Raw genomic sequence first — 6,039 nt, 5'->3', positions numbered from 1 at the left:
ATTGTCATATTTTGTCATGCTTTGTGTGTTCTGCTTTATGTGTCCACCTTGTCATGTGTTGGTCCACCCCATCATCTTGATATTTTAAAATAATATTTTAAATAATAATTCAATCATATCTCTATAATCCAGTGTGTTCAATAGCTAGGTGTTGGGGCAATAACATGCAAACAAAAAACTGCATCCAAATATCATAGTTTTTCTCCAAATAAGAAAAAAATACATGTGCGAATTGTATGAGTTTCTTTTAAAGCACATGGTTTACATAAAATATTTTATGTATTTATAATTTGAAGGCAAACAAATAACCCTGTTTAGGAAAGGGACATCATACCTTTCAGAAAATATAATTTGCATCTTAATATTGCAATGAAAACGTATTTAACAGTAATATATATGTCCATGACAGGGTGGACATATCTTATGGTTTATGCTTTAAATAATGGCCAATAATTATCTAAAAAAATGTGTCGGAGCTCATTTTTTTTCAAGTTATATTAAAATGTTTGCTGCAATGTTAAAAAATACACTACTATAAAATTTAAAAAAGGTAAGTCACACATATGTCGCATTTTGCTTTTAGAAATAATTTTTAACACTATAAACAGCTATAGGCCATATTTTCCTTCACTACTCAAATAAACTTAACAGTATTCAGGCTATATAAATGTCAAGCCAAAACGAATTAATTGAAAGTGAAACTGAAGCTCTCTCTCATTTGGCACAAATCCAAATGTTTCCATAGTCGCCACATAATGAATACTTACTTCACTGGCATTTTCAGCCTAAAACATCATTCACATATAACAGCACAGTGAGGCTGTGGTCTCGCTGAACGGTACAGATTTTAATGTAATTGACATTTATATATTTCAGTGATTTTAATAAGAAAACTACAGATAGCCAGTTTAATAATTTCATAATAATAATAATCTTTATTTTTCTAGCGCCTTTAAATGTTTCATCTCAAAGCACTGACTGAGTGGCATTGTTCTAAAATAGGGTTTTAATTCTGACATGATAAAGTAGCCTTGGACAAGCGCGCCGGTGCGTTCACTTGGATTATTTTCTTATAATAGCATAAGAACTTAAATAGTTGTTTTTGCCTGCGGAAAGCGCAATAAAGTGTGCGTTTACAAAGAATGAAACCGTAAATGGGTTTTCCAAGTTCTTTTTACTAAATATTTGTGTGAATTATATTTTAAAGTGATATTCTAATATAAATTGAAAGTGAAACTGAAGCTCTCTCTCATTTGGCACAAATCCAAATGTTTCCATAGTCGCCACATAATGAATACTTACTTCACTGGCATTTTCAGCCTAAAACATCATTCACATATAACAGCACAGTGAGGCTGTGGTCTCGCTGAACGGTACAGATTTTAATGTAATTGACATTTATATATTTCAGTGATTTTAATAAGAAAACTACAGATAGCCAGTTTAATAATTTCATAATAATAATAATCTTTATTTTTCTAGCGCCTTTAAATGTTTCATCTCAAAGCACTGACTGAGTGGCATTGTTCTAAAATAGGGTTTTAATTCTGACATGATAAAGTAGCCTTGGACAAGCGCGCCGGTGCGTTCACTTGGATTATTTTCTTATAATAGCATAAGAACTTAAATAGTTGTTTTTGCCTGCGGAAAGCGCAATAAAGTGTGCGTTTACAAAGAATGAAACCGTAAATGGGTTTTCCAAGTTCTTTTTACTAAATATTTGTGTGAATTATATTTTAAAGTGATATTCTAATATAAATAGGCTATTTTATGTATTAAACTATCAGACACTATCAGAAAACGACTTCCTGATTAGAGATCTCTAAAGTGCAGCTATATTGAACATGGCACCTGATGACTAATTTAATATTTTTGTTCCCTGTCATTTTACTTTATTGATGTTTGATTAAATCCGGGGTTCCCTTAGGCATGTATGCACATGCGCACTCTTCTAAAATGGCGCTTATTGAGGACGCGCAAAAATACATAGATTAAAATGCATTTATATTTACATAGAATGGAAGAAATAGATTGTACTGCATGTTAGCTTGCTTATTGTGCCCAAGAGCATAATTTATATAAGCCCACATGTCTTACTAACAAGAAACTATGCCTCTAACCACAGGTCGAGAGCTGTTGTTCCAACCACGTAAGTTTATGTCGCTGTTTGCAAATGTTCCTTTGAACTATGGTTTCGGGAAACACCGAATCATTGAACTATGTCGGTAACGACGGAACTTGCGACCATAGTTGGCTAACGATGCTTTTGGGAAACGCACCCCAGAGCTGGCCGTGGTGTTTAACTACAGAATGTTGTTCCTTGTGCCACCTGGTGGATATTGTGTGAAGCACAACAATGTTTTTTAAAAAATCTGAAAAAGCCCTGCAGGGAGCTCTGTGATCACGCGTGGCGAATTGCAGGCTGCCATGTGAAAAAATACGCATTCTTAAAGGCCACATCTGTAGCAAATGTGGAGTTTCTATCTCAAAATCTCTAGCGCCAACAATAGGCCAAATTTGCACTTATATTTCTGCAAAACTTTTGCGTTCTTTTGTAAAGATATTTGCATTCCCTAGCAAAACTGTTGTGTTCTCTCACAAAGATATTTACTTCTCTCAGAAGACCAGCTGAGTTCGGACAAACTCTTCCTGTTTACTTTGCAGCGCCAACAATAGGCCAAATTTGCACTCATATTTCTGATAATAACTTTAGAACCGTAAATTTAAGAAAAATGATTTTTTCCTTGGATTCCTTATTCCTTGGCTCATGCCGGGTCAAATGCATACCAAAATTTTAATTTCTATGCGTCAAGATTTGCAATTTTAAATTATGTGAAAAATCTACTTTTTGGAATTCGCCTTAGACGGTTTGTCCGATTTTCACCAAAATTGGCTCAGATCATCTTCTTGCTATATAAATTAATTTTATTTATTTACTTACAAAAATGGACATGAGGCTATATTTCTGCAACGCTTTAGCGGATTCTGACCAAACTTGGTATGGGTTGTAACAAGCATGACCTGAGGGCAAATGAGTAGTTTTAGCACATAACCACCTGCTGGTTAATTTGACATTTCTGCTTATAACTTCTGGCAAGTTTAGCCAAAAATTATCAAATTGATCTCATATGTCAGCCTTTTTGGGCATCGGCTATTTTGGGTTTTGTAGTAAAATGCTGTATCAACAAATGTCTTTAACAGGGGTCTCCAACCCTGCTCCTGGAGAGCTACCATACTGCAGAGTTCAGTTTCAACCCTAATCAAACAAACCTGAACCAGCTAATCAAGGTGTGCAGGGCTGCTTAATTACAGACAGGTTAGGGGTGTGCGATAGGACGATTTTTGATCACGGACGATAAAAATGTTAAAAATCTGCTTTTGAAGAAATATCGTAGTATCGTGCTACAGCGCACATTCTATCAGCTGCAGTTCTGGCGCTGCCGTATCAATATACTGTACAACACGACATACATTCACATCAGTGTTAACTCAGCGGTAGAGTTACTCTCACGGGACACTGCAGTAATTCGAAGTCACAAAAGTACATTATTTGCATCTGCTTTAAAGCCTTGCCGGTTAAACGTTTCATTCCCCTGCTGAAAAGAACAATAGAAACCATTACAGAAATCCTAATGGTTTCCATTACAAACCATCAACAATTAACCATTAAAACCAAATGGTTTCCATTATGTAGTGTGTTTTGGGCATATTCTTTTAGGATTTATTGGTTTGTATAGGTTTCCATTACAAATTTGTATTGGTCATGATTTGCACATAATGGTTTCCATTGCAGTTTTGTATTGGTTCTGATGGTTCCATTAAAAAAAAAAAAAAATAGAAATCATCACAGAAATTTTTGTGGTTTCCACTACAAATACCATTACAAACCATCAACTTTTAACCAATAAAACCATTACCAAATGGTTTCCATTACATAGCGTGCTTTGGGACATATTCCATTAAAATTTTGTGGTTTGTATTGGTTTCTATTACAGATTTGTATTAAATTTGATTTACACATTTTTAATGGTTTCCATTACAGATTTGTATTGGTTTTGATCTGCACGTTTTTAATGGTTTCCATTACAGATTTGTATTGGTTTTGATTTACACAATTTTAATGGTTTCCATTACAGATTTGTATTGGTTTTGATCTGCACATTTTTTATGGTTTCCATTACAGATTTGTACTGGTTTTGATATGCATATTTTTAATGGTTTCCATTACAGATTTATACTGGTTTTGATCTGTAAACTTTTAATGGTTTCCACTGCAGTCAGGTGCACAGGAAGCCATTAAAACCTGCTGGTCATGTTAATTATAACATCACAATTATGCATTGGTTTTGACCTTATTGTTGAAAGAAACACCCTCAAGAACATATATTATGATAAACTGTTGCCAAAACAACACTAGAAACTGTAACCTAAAATCATAACCAGTTAATATTGCAAAGACTTCCATATACCACCTTTTTGCATCAGGTTGTGTTTTTCCAAAGTAAATTCATCGACCATGCACATGAAATCAAAACCATAAAAATTATTAATCTCTTGCTTCTTAACTCAGAGGGAAATAAACATCAAACACAAAAAGTTAACATTTTAACATCTTTATTTAAAAATAAAGAAGTATGAATGTGTGTTTTCTGGCTTTCACCCGGACTCGCTGATTAATCCTGCAAAAAGAAATAAGCACGCTTCATTGAAATAAGATAGGCCTACATGTAGAGATTGTAAACTTTATAGCCCATCCTTAAGGCTGCATTTACACTGCAGGTCTTGATGCTCAGTTCTGATTTGTTGACTATGTATGTAGTGCTTAACTGTCCATTTAAACCGAGCGGTGTAACTTTCGCAATGGTTATGCAAATACTCACCACTGACAGTCTTTGCACGGTTTATGTAACTGATCTTCTCAGCCAGGTATTTGCGAACCCTGAAGAGGTGCTTGCTTTAATATTTAATTGTATTTTTAAAAAGTGCTTTACATTGTGCAAAATTATCACAAGTTATAACTGGTGCTTTTAATTTTTTTTTTCTTCTATTGGTATGTCTCCTCGTTTACAGTTGGAGCAATAATGTGAACATGAGTTCCATTAATGGCTGCAACAACTCCAGGAAAGCCCAAATTCCTCATAAAATTGGCTTGTATTTGCAGCACGGTTTGATGGTCAGTTAGAAATGAACTGCCATAGTGGCCAAATGTAATGTCCGGCCTAGGACATTTGACATCTTCACCCTTAATTAAAAAAAAAAAAAGTGTGAAAGATTTTGTAAGCATATTGCATAGTTGCTTAGAGTAAATTGTTTTATTTGTGATAATAATGCAGTGAAACATGCCAAATTGTGCTGTCATTTTTTTTTCTCCATGCTATCCTACAAAGAAATTAAGAAAAAACACATGCAAAAACGAGGGGACCAACAAAATATTAATAACTGATTATTTAGTCGTTTTGCAACTGGATTAAGTGATTTCCTCACCCCTTTTGAGACTTTTTTCAAAAGTCTAGCAACAAAATAAATTTTTTGGATAAACCTTATCTAGATTCCAGGACTCTCCCACTGATCTGTATTTATATTTATATAGATCAGCGAACTCGCCATTATGATGTATTCTAGCAACATTTAGCGACTGTTTTAGCTACTTTAAATTGAAAGGAGTTGGCAACACTGGTCAATGTTTTTTTCCCCTTGTATTTTGATGGTTTAAGTGAAATGTGGGGTTATAAAATAAAAAATAAAAAACGGATTTTGGTCACTGTTGTGTTTGGTGGGGTTAGTGCCACAACATTCAAAACGTCTCAGGTTACTTATGTAACCATGGTTCCCTGAGTAGGGAACGAGACACTGCGTCCTCTAGGGGTCGCTATGGGAAACACCTCGTCGTGTCCCGTGTCTGAAGCATACATTGAAAAAACACCAACTCGTTGGCCGGCGACAGCCATGACGTCACTACCGGTGCGACTATAGTATAAATAAGCGCCGGGAGCACACATCATTCACTTCTTCATCTGAAGCTTGCGTCCGCAGCATGGC

At 34.9% G+C, this 6,039-nt stretch overlaps 1 protein-coding gene across 1 annotated transcript in view; it reads left to right on the top strand.

The window, feature by feature from the left end:
- Nucleotides 1-6,039, top strand: part of def8 (differentially expressed in FDCP 8 homolog) — a 131,855-nt gene that overhangs the window by 70,846 nt on the left and 54,970 nt on the right. The window lies entirely within an intron of this gene.

This window comes from Sinocyclocheilus rhinocerous, unplaced genomic scaffold (genome assembly GCF_001515625.1).
Source record: "Sinocyclocheilus rhinocerous isolate Xijiao unplaced genomic scaffold, SAMN03320098_v1.1 scaffold2392, whole genome shotgun sequence".
NCBI classification, from domain to species: Eukaryota; Metazoa; Chordata; class Actinopteri; order Cypriniformes; family Cyprinidae; genus Sinocyclocheilus; species Sinocyclocheilus rhinocerous.
Note: the sequence above shows the minus strand (reverse complement) of the source record. Positions and strands in the feature narration are given on the sequence as shown.